Source organism: Hypanus sabinus, chromosome 30 (genome assembly GCF_030144855.1).
Source record: "Hypanus sabinus isolate sHypSab1 chromosome 30, sHypSab1.hap1, whole genome shotgun sequence".
NCBI classification, from domain to species: Eukaryota; Metazoa; Chordata; class Chondrichthyes; order Myliobatiformes; family Dasyatidae; genus Hypanus; species Hypanus sabinus.
The window spans coordinates 13,740,005-13,758,348 of NC_082735.1; the positions used below are offsets into that span (position 1 = coordinate 13,740,005).

General features: G+C 41.2%; 1 long non-coding RNA gene across 1 annotated transcript in view; it reads right to left on the reverse strand.

The window, feature by feature from the left end:
* Positions 1 to 12,992, reverse strand: part of LOC132383342 (uncharacterized) — a 134,786-nt gene extending 121,794 nt beyond the window's left edge. The window contains exons 1-2 of the long non-coding RNA XR_009508628.1: positions 12,696 to 12,992; positions 9,190 to 9,217 (exon numbers count right to left, since the gene is read on the reverse strand). This is a non-coding gene — a long non-coding RNA (uncharacterized LOC132383342). The remainder of the gene's footprint in view (positions 1 to 9,189; positions 9,218 to 12,695) is intronic.
* Between the last annotated feature and the right edge of the window lie 5,352 nt (positions 12,993 to 18,344).

Sequence of the window (18,344 nt, forward strand, 5' to 3'; positions counted from 1 at the left end):
GTGTAGTTCAGCACAAGAACTTCCTTCAGAACTTGCTACACCGAGCTTCAGTGTGTCCCCTAGCATGTACTCCTACCATGCGGCCTGGAATCTGCTGGTCTGCTGGTCAGGCATCTTGATGTACCAGCAGACCTACAAGTTTCGGGCAGGCCAGAGGGTGTTGATCTGCCAGCCGCACTTGATGCCCCGTTTCTGTGTACGTTCCTGGGACGGCCCATAGGTCAGGGAGCCCCCCATTTCGCAGCTGCTCAGGATAAACCATGACACAGGCCTTAGCGTCTTTCTCTACACTGAATCCTGTACAGCAAAGAATGTACTGGGGTGTCAACTTTCGATCTGGTGAAGCATAACTTCTAATTGACCCTTCCCCAATTGTAGTAACCTTTAAGTGAAGCTAATTACCTAAATAAACTTCATTCCCTAAAATGTAGAAGATTGAGGGAAGATTTCACTGAGGTATAAAAAATTATGAGGGGTATTGATAGGGTAAATGTAAGAAGGCTTTTTCCACTGAGGTTGGGCGACACTAGAACTGAAGGTCGTGGGTTAAAGGTGAAAGGTGAAATATTTGAAGGGAACATGAGGGGCAATTTCTTCACTCTGAGGGTGGTAAATGTGTGGAATGAGCCAGCAGCGCAAGTGGTGGATATGGGGTTGATTTTAACATTTAAGAGAAATTTGAATAGGTACATGGATGGGAGAAGAGTGGAGGGCTATGGGAATGGGTGCAGGTCAATGGGAATTGGCAGATTAATAGTTTGGCACAGAACTAGATGGGCTAAAGGGCCTGCTATAGTGTTCTAGAACTCTCATCAGCTGTAATTCACACAAAATGCAGTGGGCCAGGCAGTATTTATGGAGGGGAATAAACATTCAGAGTTTTGTGCCATGATCCTTCTTCTGGATTAGAAAGGAGGAGATAGTATAAGAAGGTGGGGAGAAGAAGGAGTACAAGCTAGCTGTTGATAGGTGAAACCAGGCGATGGGGAAGCTGGGTGGATGGGCAAGGGGCTGATATGAGAAACTGGGAGTTGATAGGAGGAAGAGGTAAAGGACTGAAAAAGGAAACTGATCGGAGAGGAGAATAGACCATGGGAGAAATGAAAGGATGAGGGGCACCAGAGGGAGGTGAGGGGCAGGTGAGGAGAAGGGGCTCAGAGGGTAGCTAGAACAGGAAATAGAAAAAAAAGAGAAGGGGAGGGGGAGAAATCAATGTTCATGCCAACAGGTCGAGGATACCTGAATAGAATATGAGCTGTTACTCCTCCAACCTAAATGTGACTTTATTGTGACTGAATAGGTAGCCATGGACTGACATGTCGGAATGGGAATGGGAAGGTGAAGGAAAATGTATGGCCACCGGGAAATCCCTCATTTTGTGATGGTTACAGCAAAGATACTCGATGAAGTACTCGCCCCCATCTACAATCGGTGTCAATGACATAGAGGAGGCCACATTGGATACAGTAGATTACCCCGACAGGCTTGTGGGATTGCTTTGATACTATGGAGTTTTGGAACACCCCATCCAGACTGATAAAACAGGATTTCACACTGAATTAAACTTCTCCTTCCTTCACTCTACCTGTAGTAGTCGGCCAGTCATAGTTTTAAGATTTTACATAGTCACAACGGAATTATACCTGGCAAACGAGATTCCAATGGAATTATATTTCAGATGGGAAAATATAAATTCCAAGACTTCTCGCCTCCCTTTGAATTATGGACTTCCTTTGTGATGGCTTGGGTTAGCAACACTATTGTTACTAATGTAACGCCATTCCCTAACCAACCTGTCCTTCAGGTGTTTCGTTCAAGGGGCTATCTCTGTCTGAATTTGGAAGAAGTTTTATTGTTTTGTTTCGTTCAACAGCCTTTTACCATTTACAAATCCTTTGGGAATGAATCCAGACTCTTTGAACACTGGCTGTAAATTGCATATGGTTTTTACAGAGTTCAAAAATTACCAAGGGTGATTCTAGAAGAAGAACAATGTAGATCTTAGCAAATAAATATCAGTTCTCTCTCTCTCTGTGCCTCTTCTCACAGTTAATACACGCACACAACCCTTGCTTCCTGTGATATTAAATTTTGTGTACCCTGGCTATGTGACTTATAACCAATACAGTACAGTCATCTGACTCCATGACTATTGGCACAACAACCTGCTGGAAGAACACAAGAGATACTGGAAGATCTCAACAGCAAACTAGAGAAAATCTGCAGATGTGGGTTTCAGGCTGAAATGTTGACTGTGCTCTTTTCTATAGATGCTACTTGGCCTGCTGAGGTCCTCCAGCATTTTGTGTGCATTGGAGGATCTCAGCAGATCTGGGAGCATCTATGGAGGACAATGGTCATTCGACAAGAGATGAAGGATCCCAACCCATAATGTAGACTCCCCACTTCCCTCCATAGATGTTGCCTGATATGTGGAGCTTCTCCAGCATCTTGACTGTTGCTCCAGATTCCAGCATCTGCAGCCTCCTACATATGACTCCAATCAGCTGGAAGAGCTCAGTGGGCTGAGCATCATCGGCAGGAGAAAAGATGTTTTAGATTTAAACTCTGCAGGTGTTGGCACACTTGGCCACAATTTTCTCTTAGATTGTTCAAATTTATTTATCACATATAAATCAAAACTGACAATGGAATGCATAGTTTGTGTTAACAACCAACACAGATTGTTGGGATGTGCTGGGGACACCCCATAAGTGTTGCCACACATTCCGGTGTCAACATAGCATACCCATAATGCTCAGTTAACAACTACAGCAAAACAAGCCCCTTCCTTCCCTCTCACCCTACGTCTCACCCACCCACACACACAAGGACGGTCCTCCAACCCCAGCACAGACCTCCAGCGTCCAACCTCCAGGCTTCAGCCATCAGGGTTCATCTTATGGCCTTCTGATTGACCTTTGAGCCCCGATATTTAGTATTGACCCTCAGTCTAGCAGAAGACCAGGCCCCAAATGTCAAACAAAATTCAGGCACCTGACTGACTGGACCTCATGCCTCCTGCTCACATGGGCTTTGAATACCAAAATAACCCAATGCCACTTGGCTTTGAGATAGCATCGTGGGCACGAAAGCCACTATAGCATTACAAGTTCATTCCTAATGTTAACTTCACCACTTGTGTTGCAACACACACATTTATTCTCTGTCCTTTTGATTGTTCTTCCCGATCAGCCCTCGTCAATAAGCACAATTGAATAGCAGAGCCATTTTGAAGGATCAAATGGCCAATTTATGATCCTTTGTTCTAAGATGAAATGTAAAGGGCTGGGAATGTTCAGTGACAAGAGATACAACTGCTCAGAGCCTGCCTTGTGATGAGAGAAGCAAGGTGAAGAGTTAATAATACAGATTGAGTTATGAGTCCACTCAGAATAAGTTGTACAGGCAGTAAATAGAGCAGGCAACTCAGTAAGAGGCCATAGTGAAGACTTACCTCAAGGAAGTCTGCAAGTTGATGAATACAGTGGACAACAATGATTTTGTTTCCTGAATACTTCTGGGTGTATCTTAATGGATTTTGAGCTAATGATCATGAAAATCACCATGAAATTTCCCTATTGCTCACTGTTTTTTAAAATATTGCCTATATTTGTTGTTTCAGTTTATAATTCAAGTCAAGTCACTTTTATTGTCATTTCAGCCATAACTGCTGGTGCAGTACATAGTAAAAATGAGACAACGTTTTTCAGGACCATGGTGTTACATGACACAGTACAAAAGCTAGACTGAACTACGTAAAAAATCAACAACACAGAGAAGGCTACACTAGACTACAGACCTACCCAGGACTGCATAAAGTGCACAAAAACAATGTAGGCATTTCAATAAATAATAAACAGTACAGTAGGGCAAAGTGTCAGTCCAGGCTCTGGGTATTGAGGAGTCTGATAGCTTGGGGGAGGAAACTGTTACATAGTCTGGTCGTGAGAGCCTAAATGTTTCAGTGCCTTTTCCCAGACAGTAGAAGAGAGAAGAGTTTGTATGAGGGGTGTGTAGGGTCCTTCAAAATGCTGTTTCCTTGCAGATGCAGGATGTAGTGTAAATGTCCGTGATGGCAGGAAGAGAGACCCCGATGATCTTCTCAGCTGACCTCACTATCCACTGCAGGGTCTTGCAATCCGAGATGGTGCAATTTCCGAACCAGGCAGTGATGCAGCTACTCAGGATGTTCTCAATACAACCCCTGTAGAATGTGATGAGGATGTGGGGTGGGAGATGGACTTTCCTCAGCCTTCGCAGAAAGTACAGACGCTGCTGGGCTTTCTTTGCTATGGAGCTGGTGTTGAGGGACCAGGAGAGATTCTCGGTCAGGTGAACACCAAGAAATTTGGTGCTCTTTATGATCTCTACCGAGGAGCCGTCGATGTTCAGCGAGGAGTGGTCGTTCCGAGCCCTCCTGAAGTCAACAACCATCTCTTGTTTTGTTCACATTCAGAGACAGATTGTTGGCTCGCAATTAAAATGTTGCCCATAATGTAAACGGAAACCATGAAGTGCCACATGTCACTAAAGATTCACGTTCTGCTTTCCCATTTAGATGTCTTGCCTGCAGGTCTTGCCACTGTCAGTAATGGGTATGGTGAAAGGTCTCACCAGGACATTTGTAGCAATGGAGAAACAGTATCAAGGCAATTGGAATCTATCAATGCTGGCTAGTTACTGTCGCACACTTACGCGAGAAGCCTCAAGCACCAAGTACAAATGAAAATCATCAACAAAGCATTTTGGCTTAGTTAAACCATTGCAAGGTATCAGCACTGTGCAGCAATTAAACACATTAAATTCAATAAAAGTTAATTTCTTTTTTCTCCAATTTCCTATGTGATATAAGTAGCCTAAGATTGTATTTATTTTGAGCTTCAAGCAGTCTATCATAAATAAACAAATTATTTTAAGGAAACAAAAGTTTTGAAAAAGATTTGTTGTCCAGTATATTAAGGTAGATTGTCAAGAATTAGGAATTTAAGAGTTTGGCCTACAGTAAGGTGGGGTGTTCAAATGAAGCCAAAGTAATTACGGGGAGTAGTCTACATCAAGTTTTGATTGGGCTAGCCCAAATATAGTGTGTATGGGTACCCAGAGAGGGTGAAGGGGCTTGTCATGTCCATTCTGGGACAGCTCACTCAACTTTGGTCCCCAGCAGACACTCAGCTTTCAGCTGTGGCTCCCAATTAGCTGTTTGTAATGTGACAGCAGCCAGACCCCAGTACACCACTTCAAAGGTAGGCTAAGTAGGTGAGGGTAGATGGTGGGCCTCATATCCTGCTGAGGTAGGGAGATGCCTATCCTAGCATGTGAAGGGCAGGGCGGATGAGATCAAATGAGATCCAGTGGCCAGGAAGACATTTTGTGGAGAGTGAAGGGCAAGACAAAGCACAGAAGAAGTCATGGTCATCCACTGCAATAAAGGCAGACCCCAGTGGTGACGACTACTCATACCACTAGACCCAGACATCTGAGGCTGAGAGACTGGTACTGCCCAACTGCAGCAGCTTTTCCACTCTCCAAACTCCCCTGCACAGTTTCCAAAACTCATCACTGGATGTGACAGACAACTAGCCAACCACTCCAGCAGTCTTGTTCTGGGTTGGACAGGATGGATGAAGAAATACATAGCCAGATGTGGTTGCACCAGTAACTGGAAAGGTGAAGGAATGCCCTGCAATATGGGAGGCCGGTTTATGTTAGGATCCTGTTTGCTTCATTACCACAATTGTCAATGATAACAAAAGCCGTGCTCAGATGTTAACTAAACCACCAGCAAACACCACTCTATCAACAGCTGGCAGGATGAGTGGAGTGGAGACTGAAGGTGGGACACATATGGTTCACCTGCAAGGAGGATGTGATAAGTGTCTTGGTTGGACCAAAGAAAGGCGTGGAGAGAACGACAAAGGTTTGGGAGAAAATAATTGGATGGGTGGGGGTAAAAATGAAGAAACATGAGAGAAACGAGAAAATCTGTGGTGGTATAGTACAGACAAATTAAAACAACAGCACAGTGTAACAGATCTTCAATCTGCAGCAGAGGACAGAATGCGTCTCAAAGTACGCAGGGAAGTTTCAGGTTAAATTGCCATTGGGCAGATTAGCATGAGAAGACCTTCGTTGTAATGACAGAAAAAGATTAATCCAAAATTGAAACCTTAAATAAATGCCTCACAAGTAAATGAATATTTCTACATACCTCATTTTAATTTGTCATTAAACTTTCATTCAGTTTGCTGAAGTATATTGCCATCAAGTGGTGAAATAAGGCAACATTTTATCTGCGAATTGAGCTAGCTCTATTCATTCTAAGGAAGCATTAAAATTTAAGAGATCTGTTTTATAACTTAATCAGATATGTCATCAGCAGTGTATTCTTTGTAAGCAGGATGGTTTATAACTACGTAAGGTCTAAACACTCAGCAGAATCAAGGTGAATTATGTGCTGTTTACAGTTTAATTAAAACTCAGCATTGAATGTTGAAAGCTGTTCTGATCCAGCAAGTTTTGTTGGCAATATAACAGAGAATTTTTCATCATTCTCTTAGGAGTACAGACCTCGCTACGAGAAGATAGCAGTTTTAAGATCGGTCAATATAATTTGGAAATAAATCAAATCTGGTGAAAGTGTCTGTATAGGTGTATGTTTTTCATTAAACTGCCACCATTGCCTAGGGCATCCTCTTTGCTCCCAGTTCAAATCACACCCACCGAGTTATACCTTCATTATAGGTTGGATAGGGGAAGAAACATGGGGAAAATGTGAAAGACAACATGATTCACAGATGGTATTTTACCTCCCAGTTGCCAGGATCAGGGACACTTTGGATCAAGTCCATGGCATTCTTAAGAGGAAGGATGAGCAGCCAGAGATAAGACCATAAGACCACAAGACACAGGACCAGAATTAGGCCATTCGGCCCAACACATCTGCAGTGCAATTTCACCATGGCTGATCCATTTCCCTCTTCATCCCATACTCCTGCCTTCTCATAAACTTTCATGCCTATAATCAAAGACCTATATATCAATCTCTGCCTTAAATATACCTAGTGACTTGGCCTTCACAACTACCTGTAGCAACAAATTCCTCAGAATTACCACTTTCTGCTCTTCAATTATTCTTGAGAACTATTTCTGAACCCTCTCCAAAGTCAGCACACCTTTTCTTAAATAAAGGGCCCAAAACTGTTCACAATACTCCAAGTGAAGCCTCACCACTGCCTTATATCATTGCATATATCTTCTAGTCCACTTTAAATGAATTTTAATGTTGCATTCACTTTCCTCACCACAGATTCAACCTGCAAATTCCCTCTGGGAATCCTGCATGAGGATTCCCAAATTTGTTTGTACCTTGGATTTTTGATTTTTTTTTCCCATTTAGAAAACAGCCTATGGTTTGATTCCTTCTACCAAAATGCATGACCAGACATTTCCTAATACTGTATTCCATCCACCTCAGATTATTGTCTTAATCCTACTCAGTCCTTCTGCAGCCTCTCTATTTTCTTAAAACTACCTACACTTCCACCTGTCTTTGGATAGTTGACATACAACTTAAAAAGAAATAGACCCAACACAGACCATTGTGGAACACCATCCATCACTTGTAGCCAATCCAGAAAGATCCCTTTATTCCCACTCTTTGTCTCCTGTCAATCAGCCAACACACTATCCACGCTAGTATCTTTCTTGTAATACTCTGTGCTCTTATCTGGTTTAGCTGCTTCATGTGCAGCACCTTGTCAAAGGCCTTCTGAAAATCCAACTACACAACATCTACCAAGTCTCCCTTGTCTATCCTGCTTGTTATTTCTTCAAACATTCCAACAGATTTGTCAGGCAGGATTTCCTTGCTGACTTTGGTCTATTTTGTCATGTGCCTCCGAGTACCCTGAAACCATACGCTTAACAATTCACTCCAACATCTTCCCAACCACTAAGGTCAGGCTAACAGGCCTAGAATTTCCTTTCCTCGGCCTCCCTCACTTCTTGAAGAGTGGAGAAAGATTTGCAGTTTTCCAGCCTTCTGGAACCATGTCAGTACCAAGACAGAAAAGGAGACAAGGTCCTGCAAAGTGAGTTCAGGGAATTAGGTGCAAAGTTAAAGGACAGGACCTGGAGGGTGGCAATCTCAGGATTTCTACCCATGCCATGTGGTAATGAGGCTAGAGATATGATGATGTTAGGTTTGCTGACTGCGAGATTCTAAACTCAAACGAGAACCTTAAGCCCTATCAGATATAAATAGTTATGACTACTCTCACTAATGGGAAGTTAACTACCCAATCGTCAAAGACTAGTTTACTTCCTGTTTATTCTCCCTGCTGACTTTAGCTGCCAATACCCACTATTCAAATGATGGGTCACCTCTCCTTACTGAGGAGAAGATACTTACAGCTAACAAAATAGTTTAAAACACAGTTTATATACTTTCAGTAATAGATGTTTAAATCCAAACAACATTCTTAAAACACATTTAAGACTCACAGAGGATCTCTATCTTAACCATTTCTAAAACAAAAAGCAGAAAGCAGTTCCAAAAGATGGGTATGATTCCTATAAACTAAAAATATATTCCAATGATGCAGGTAAACAAATCATCCATCACAAAGCCAAAGGAATGGTCTTTAATTCACCCCCTATTTCTTTCATATTTTTGATAGTCCCTACCACATTCCTAATGTTCCTGACCTGCACTCTACATTTACACTGCTTCTTTACTGCTTGGATGACTTCATACTCATGTGATACCCTTTTTATACAAACAATCTAAAAACATCTTGAAGGCATAAATCACAGAAAGTGCTTTAAGCCAGCTTCCCTGAATACATAAAGCTTCCAACATTAATAGATCAAATATTTGATATGCTAAGTGATATTATCCATCGGGTCTGCAAACATCCTTGAACTAAGCAACTTTGAGCCAGCTTGTCTGTTTTGAAACAAGCCAACTTAAACAACCTATAGTCTTGTACACAACGCCCTGACAAGAAATAAACCAGGTGCAGTGAGCTGCATGTGTTGCTGCAGAGAGTGTCTGTTAAACTGCTCTACAGACAATATTTTAACTTCAAACTACTACTATTTGTCATGTGTTTTTAAGAATAGAAGACTGACTTCCATTAACAACCAGAAGACAAATAAAGAAATATTAGTTGGAAGTTTACTTACATCTGTTTGATCTTGCAGGTGGCAGCATCTGTGTTCAGAAAACAAGATTAGTAATCATGAGCAAGGTTGCCCAAGAAGTGAATATCCATCACACCCCCTCTTGTTAAGTGAAGATTTCTACACCAGCTTCTTCCTACGCACATCAGCTTTGAGATCAAGACTCCTGCCAAGATTCCTCTTGGGAACATTGGAACTTCTCCATCTGTTCCAATGGGTTACCAGTACTAGAAAGTCTCCCTTTGATCAGATGCTCAGAGAACTCATTTACTCCCCAATGTAATGGTTTTGTGTGATTTTCTCATTAAGAAAATGCAATTCCTCAATCTCAGCTGCTCATATTACCCAAACCTCAAAGGAAAGTCACCATTACCACTTTCCATAAACACACAACTATGCATCAATGTCCATATTATGTCCATATTTGTCTGTCTTTAAAACCTTCTTTCCCTCACACTGTTCTTTTCATTTCCTTAATGCAAATTCAAATCACTGTCTCTGTCACCATTAGCTCATCAGGTAAGCTGGCAAATGTCTTTGGAAAAGCTGAAGATCGTTCATCACTTTCACAGGGATGTCCACATTGCTTTCAAAGGGATGCATGACTTTACTCAGGTCTCCTGAAAACACATCTTGTAAATAAGTTACTGATTGTGTATTGCTGTCTTTTTCTGCCCAAGGACTAGTAACCACACGGTTTAGTTATAGAAAATTATATACGTTAATTACCAGTTCACAATATAATATTATACGTAAAAGGAAGACTACAGTTCTCCTGTTGAGAATTCTGTCCATACTTTTAATTTTATGCTCCCAGAATAAAGATGTCAAAATATAAGTAATAGTTACGTCTCTCCTATGGGAGTGAACACTCATTGGTATGGTGTAACTTTACATTCTGATACCAACTACACCATCTGCATAAGTTTCTTTCCACTTTAGTGATTCTGGACACTGGGTATTATTGTTCAGAATTTCCCCCTTTAAGGATTGGACCTAACTGAAAAGAATTGGCACATCTTCTCAACTTTTGAGTTTTCCTAGAAAATCTTAACTGAGTAAAGGCTATCCAGAATGTTCTATCAAACCATGGGATTTTATTAACCAAATATACAAATTATTCTAGTAACATTAAATATAACATGAATAGCTGTATTAATGGGTCCTACTTATTGATTTGTAGGAGTACCACAAACACAATATATGCTTATACAAATAGCAAGTAAAACACGTTCAACTAATTCTACCTTACGACAATTTAACACCTTGTATACCACAGAAGCCCTAAGATTACAATCAGGAGGTTGGGGGGGAGTTTCTTAAGTGTGATAAAGATAAAGGGTGTAGTGGGTGGTGCTCCATAAGGGCTTACAGGCTTAATTTAAAAAATGAATCACTTATTATAATCATTTAATCCTCAGTGCCTCATAACTGATTACAATGGTGACGTAATCACCTCATCTCTTGCTAACCCACCATTCTCCTCGACTTTGCTCAGAAATGTGCCCTAGTTGTTGAAAGACGATGTGGCACTTTTATATTTGGCGTACCTTGAAAAATCTGGACTGTGTACAAGATAATCAGAGGCATTGATCATGTGGATAATCAGAGGCTTTTTCCCAGGGCTGAAATGGCTAACATGAGAGGACACAGTTTTAAGGTGCTTGGAAATAGGTACAGAGGAGATGTCAGGGGCAAGTTTTTTATGCAGAAAGTGGTGAGTGTGTGGAATGAGCTGCAGACGACAGTGGTGGAAGCGGATACGATTGGGTCTTTAATAGGTACGTAGAGCTTAGAAATATAGAGGGCTAGGTAATTTCTAAAGTAAGTACATGTTCAGCACAGCATTGTGGGCCAAAGGACCTGTATTGTGCTGTAGGTTTTCTATGTTTCTATGAAGAAATTGTGTTATTTCCGGACCTGTCCCACGCATTATTGCTGTTTACTACTGTTGTACAGTGTTAGCTAGTACGATTCCCCTACTCTAATCATGAAAATATGCAGGTCCTGTGAATTAGGGTATGGCATCCAATAGGATAAAGTTCAGAATCTGTCCTGTTAAGTGGCCTTGATGGCATTTTTCTAACTCACAGCTCAACTGAGAAATCACTTGCCCCAGTTTGTGTACCTTCAGGCAGAAAGTCAGATTTTGCCTGAACAATTATAACATCATAACTTTCACTTTTATCCTTCATTCAGTAATCAACTCAAGAATATTAGGCATGACATTGCTTATTTGTTAGAATTATTCACAGTTTAATTAACTCCGTCTTCTATTGCCAGGAAATGACGTGAATCTTATCAAAATCAAATCAGTCATCTCCTCATTTCCATCCAAGTTATCCCATTTTAAGTGCAACATTAGCTGTTGCAAACCTTTTCCAATTTCTGAGCCTCTCTGAGTTGGAAGAGAAATAAAGAATACCAGATGACGATCTTCAAGTATACTGTGCCCACTTGGGCGAACTGCATAGACATATCAGAAAGATTTCATGATCTTCTCTCGATCCAAATTCCAGATTGGGTAATAAATCCAGTCCAGAACGCCTGTAATGAGGATTTAACAGGAAGGGTGGAAGAAGAACTGATCTCACTACAAAATGACTTTGATCTGAGGCCGAATTTCAAAACATCGTATCAAGAGTTTTGGTTGCCTAAAGAAATCTCTGAACACTATCCTACACAGTGGAAAAAGGTCAGGATGTTCTTTATTGCTTTTCCAACATAATTTTCAGTGGCTTGTACTTTAGTGCAGTTTCCAAACTTCTTTCAAAGCAATAAAACAGACTCCCAGTTACTGATCATAGGGATCTGAGACTCCTTCTGAGTGGCATTCAGCCTGATATTGAGAAGCTGATATCATTGCACCAAGCCCATCCGTCTCATTGAAAGGTGGAAAAGTAATGAAGCAGTGAACAGTTGGATTTCTAATGTCTGCTCCAAGATTACTGATGAAAATTGTTTTTACTGCAATTAAATACAAAAAAATGTGTAACTTTAAACAGATCTGAATAATGTTTGCAATTATTTGTTACTGCTTTGAATTTGCAGTTCGCATTTTCTTTCACTGTACATCATAAAGCAAAATTCTTTACAGGTTTTATGTAATGGCCAGAAAAGGAGAGGATTTGGTGGTCTGCTGGGGATTTGGTGCGAGAGCCAAGCGGATGGAAACCCAAAAACGTTTGGAAACCAATGATTTAGAACATAATGCAGAAAATTGTCATGACACTTAACAATGGATCAGAATAGTAGCCATAATTGGAAAAAAGGAAACATCTAAAATCTTTCTAGTAAGCATGTCCATATACTTATTGACTATAAAGGGAAAGTGCAACAATATATCTGTCTAATGTAGAAGTCTTCATTAAAAAAATAGGGGTTTTCACAACGTTCTAGTCTCACAGTTTCAAAATCATGATTCCATGAATGGGACAATTCAATGACATAACAGAGTTTTCTTGAAGTGTAGAAGGATCCAATATCAAGGAATTTCTCTATTAACTTACCTTCAATATTGGTGCTGAAATCTTTCAGTTTCGATCAGGTGTTACTAATCATTTCTGCAAGTGATTCTTTGCCTTCTCATATATCTATGTTCATTTCATCTGCAATGCGGTCAGAGTGAATGTTTAAGTGGACAGGAACAATAACTTTGCCAGAGGCAAGCATCAAGTGTTCCAATGTATTTGTCACATCTGAGCAAAAGGTAAGGGCCATTTAGTGATAATTAAAGTAGAATCAACAATGCTCACAGATCCGCTTAATCCAATATTCTCTGAGTCATTATGTTTAAGGACTGTCTGAGCCAGATGAGACAAGTTCACCAGTAAGTGCTAACTTGCCTGAGAAAAAAAAAGCAAATGGTAAGTAAGGGACAGCACGGAATAATACTAAAAGTAAAATTCAGCAGCAAGCAACAGTTCTGTTTAGAGTTCAACTCTGGCTTACTCTGAAAACAACAACACATTTGAGATGTATTAACTCTGGTTAATCAGTCTATGAGATCTTCCTCAAGCGAACAGGAATCTTTTTTTGTTGTTCTTTAGATCTGAAGATGTGTTTTATCATTTCATCACATCTTACTCCCCTTCCTGCTGGGGTGTCCGGCTTGTAAGGTGGGCCCGTGTACTGGTTATACTCATTCTGGGGGAATAAATCCTGATGGGGCAGGTTTGATGTTCTCTGTGAAGGCAGTTTACATGTATCCCCAAGGAAGTTTAGGGTGGACACTAGGGCCAGAATTACTTTGATGGAATTTTTTTTTTGGACTCAGTCCCCTTTTAGTGGTCTCCAAACTGTCTTGAAAGGTTCTTCTGCTTTCTCTTGAATTCCCATAAACTCTCTCAGTTCTTTGAGAAAAGTTGTATTGCGTGAAGGCGATGCTTGGCTTGAGTTAGCAATCGGGGCATATTTAGGTGGACATTGTACCTTAAGAAATCCGGTGCAACATTCATGTATGGTCCTATTTTTGCAAGTGGCACCTTGTTTACAGATAGATGCACTTCAGGGACAAGGGTAGCCTACACTGCCTCCAGAGTAGTTTTGCCAGGCTCCCTTAATCTCAATAATTTCAATAGTCTATAGTTCCATTTAATATATATAATGTATACAATATACAAGCTGAAATTGTTGGTCTTCACAGGTAACCACGGAAACAGAAGAATGCCTTAAAGAATGAGTGACAGTAAAGATGTTGGAACCCCAAAGCCCCCCTACTTGCCCCCACCCATGCACAAGCAGCAGCAAAGAACTGGTCCTCCCCACACCCATTTACATCACCAACAAAAAAACATCGGCATCCTCCACCCACCAAGCAAGCAATAGCAAACCCTCCAAGAAAGACATGATCTGCAGTAAAACAAAAACTAGCCATTCACGGGACAACCTAACATACCACATTCTCTCTCTCTCGCTAATAAAAGGGCAGAGAGGTGTCACCCTTTCACAGCGTGAGGGGAGACATAAGCAAAACAATTCGCTTAAAGTCTGCCGTGTTGCTTTTTCTCTGAGTTCTCCTACTCGAGAATGGGCAACAAACTTCCCCCCCTAAGAGAAAGAGAGAGAGCAATTCGAGTACGGAGACCCCTATAGCTGATTCAATGTTCTGTTTTCTCTCATGATGCTTCAGTCAGTGGCACCCCCATAGAACTGGCTCATCCCCGGGGCCGCAAAGTCTCGGAAACCCAAAAACACGCTTGTCCTCTATGCTGCGTCCTTGGGTTACCAAAAAACAGCCACAAAAAAAAAGAAAATTTGAGTGTAACTCTAGGTCAGCGGCTTCAACAGAGACTCATCTACCTTGAAAATGAAAAGGAGAGACACTTAAGGTTGAAATTAAGCTGCTTCTGCAGATGAGCCTGAAGAAGTGGCAGTCGGGCACCATTTCAGCTTCGCCCACCATCTCAATTCCTTCACCACCACCAGTTCACTCAATTGCAGCTGGAACGGAGAGATGTACTCCACTTATAGGTCTGTTTGTTCACTCATGGCTCGAAAGCATTTACCACTGAAAGACAACAGTCACCGTGCATGTAGGCAGAGGTGACAGCATGTGGAGTTTTGGAATGCTGTGGTGGTTGTGGTCTCACTACAAGAATGCTAACCATGTATATCCCACACAAAGATCAATTATCACAAGAATATACTTCGTAGGTTTCTGATCAGGTGGATTGCCCTGGGATGCCACAAATAGATGTAAATAAGCAATTTCCACACCTGCATTGGTTTTGTTTGTCTTATAGGAGGTGATCTTGTGACACCTCCTTTATTATAAGCCAGATGTTCTTTACAATTTGCATTGAATCACCTACAATCACTCAGCATGTAAGGTCATCAATATAACATAGAGAGGCTTGCCGCCACCATAATTTGCCTGAATCCTTGGTGGGTTTCTTGCATCAGTGCCTCTCACTGATGGGCAGGAGGTATTTCCTTCTTACCCTTCTTAGGGTGGCATACTCAAACCTTACCTTCACCAACAGCTTGTACCATCTTGCAAATTGTTTTGAATTGGTCTGGTAGTGTCCAGGAGAATTCTTAAAACATCATCCTTATTATTTTTTATTGGTTGCTTAGTTTCTACCAAAGCCCTGGTCTCCTTTACAGTAGTAAGGTCAATTCCAACAGCTTGTTTTGCTTGTTCATTACTTTGTTTATTACCACAGCTTAGTAAAAGACCTGCAATATATCCTTTATATGTGTATAACAGCTGTACTAATGGCCTGGTCAATAATAATTCATGAATATTCTCCACACGGACTAATGGGGAACAGGTTATTTCTGTGTGTTCCCCATCTAGTACTTCACCAGATGGGAAAATCTCTTTATACCACATTCCTAATGTAATTACTGTCAATGAGTCAATAGTTTTCAATAGGTATGTTTAATGTCAGAAAAATATATAAAATATACATCCTGAAATTCTTTTTCTTCACAAACATCCACGAAAACAGAGGAGTGCCCCAAAGAATGAATGAACGTCAGAACTTCAAAAGCCCCTCCAGCTCCCCCCTCGCAAGCACAAGCGGCAGCAAGGCGATGATTCCCCCACCCCCACCAAGCATCAGCACCCTCTACCAAACACTCAAACACGTAGCAAAGCATCAGTAAAGACACATGCTTGCGGTACCACAATAACTACTCGTTCACCTGCTAATTCCACATAACACGGGCTCTCTCTCTCCCTAATAAGGGAAAGAGAAGTGGCCCCATTTCACAGCGAGAGGGGAGACGTAACAGACAACTCACTGATTTACGATGTTAAAAGTCTGTTGCGTCGCCTTTTCCGAGCTCTGCGCCCAAAGCATCAACACAGCTCTCTGGACACACAACCCCCGGCAGCGAACCCGCTCCTCTTGCTACCTGTGCTCTTCCGCAACAATTCATTCAGGGACGCTGGCCTAGAACCAACACTTCTCCAGTGTCACAAAACCCTGAAGGCACATTCTTCTTCCAGGCTGCGTCCTTGGGCTATCAAAAGAGAGCAGGTCCCATTCCCGCAAAGAACCTATGTCAGAGTGTAACTCCAGATCAGGACCTTTAAAAGAAACCCCAGCACCCTGGAAAGGGAATAAAAATGAGATACCAAAGATAGAAATAGAGCTGTTTCTGAAGATGCAAGCAAAGGAGTCGCCATTAGGTGCCATCTTGACTTTGCCTGCCTCAGTACACATCAAGACTTGTTCTGTTGTATTAACTTCTTCTAGACATTATTTTAGGATTTTACGCTATGCAAATTGAGCTGTATAATTTCTTAAAGGATGTGCTTGCAAATCATGTGGTTCAAATTTAGTTTACAATAAAAATTTTCCTTTTACAACCATTAGCAGGGATTATAATGGAGTGGATCCACCTATCTGGATTTTCATTACTGATCCATCAGTGGTACCATATTTGAGAAAAGTGCTCAAAAGGATGTTGTGCTATATTGCATTATGGGGAAGATGGTTCTGCATTTTGCATGACATGCAGGGATTGCAAATCACAGCTCTTAGGAATGTATCCCACTTTAAGGTGTTGTCTTGTAAAAATATTTCCCAATCCCCATATCTAGTTATGGCAGCTCTCCATTCATTTGTTGGGAATTTGCAGTAATTTTTCAAAGCCACAAACTCTGCTTATGTAATAACTTGTTAGTTCTCTAGCAGTGGTTTTACTGCAAAAGGTGTTGGAATACCAAAGTAAGATATTGGTCTAAGGTCATAAGTTTCTCTTCCATTGGTGCAAGATCATATGAGGCATAGTGAATGGGAACTTGTGTTTCTTCTCCCTCATTATGGCAGATGGTTACAGTGACTTTTGGAGAAACACAAATTTGCAGAACAGGAGATGTTGTTGAGTCCCTTGTCTAGAGGTCTATTGCTTACTGAACTGCATTCATCAATTTCTCTAGTGCCTAATACTCATCTGGGATAAAAACACAAGTCTTTGCACTTTGCAGTTTACATCTATTCTATAATGGTTTTAATGGTTGATCGTAGTCAAGCATGAAAGCTTTAGCGCAATTCTATGGCTAAAGGTTGAAATATACTTTACTTGTAGTAACAAAATGGCATTTTTGTCTGTAACAAAATGGAACCAGAATTGTACCAGAGTGCTTTGCTAATAGTGTTCATGGAACACTATGCCAATGGACCTTGAGCATAAAAACCTGCACAAAGACAAGTGGATTCAGTTACCAAAAGAATGCCAAGTACACTAAATTAAGCAGACTAACTAAATGCGCCCTGTCCTTGAACTGGTGTGGATAGATAACACTTGTGTATAAAGGAGTGACTATGCTGACTGTGATTATTTAAAGTACCACTGGCTCTTGTCCGGTGATGGCAGCAAGCAAAATAAATGTGCCTCTCATTGATCCACTCTGAGTTAATTGTTGTTTGTTATAAGGTGTAGCATAAAGGCGCTGGACAGAACTTGGAGGTTCTTTCAAGATTGCATGTTTAGGTGTGGGAGTGGACCAAGGGAAATCTGGTGACTACCTACTCTTGGGACAAATCTGGCAGAGGAGCGTTCACCAAAAAGTAATTTAGCTTTTTGCTCTGTATGGCCTTTTCAGGTGAGTAGCAGATACCAGGTTCTGCCCCCTTCCCACTCTATACACATCGATCTACGAGTGTCTATCAGTTTCTCTCTCTGTGTTCATGAGTCTTTGGCACAGCAACTAGAAACATATGGGTAGCAATGATTAGATTTGACCAGTAAGAGTGTCAGGGACACCTAGGGCATCAGGGACACACCAAATTTGAATGGTAAGACTGTCAGGGAAACACCAGTATTGGTAAAAAGAGTAAGTAAGAGTGGGGTTTTGTAGGAAATAAGCTCATAATTTTAATCCCTACAGGATTCTGTAGTGAACAAAAGAAAGAGAAAATACGGTCAGTAGGGTGAGGAAGAGAGACTGGAAATTGGTAATAATGGGACAAGGGAAGTCCTTCCCTGTCCCAACTAAGGGGGATACCAGCATGGTACATGTTTAATAATTATGGGAATGGGTTAGTAGAAGAACTGCATAGATGGTTTAAATGGATAAATACTGACAAACCCTTCCCACCAGATAGGTCTTTTAATCGGGATTGGTTTGAGCAAATTGAAAATTGTACTGGAGAAGTGTACTGGAGTACCAGTATTGCAGTGGCATCGAAAACACCCACCCC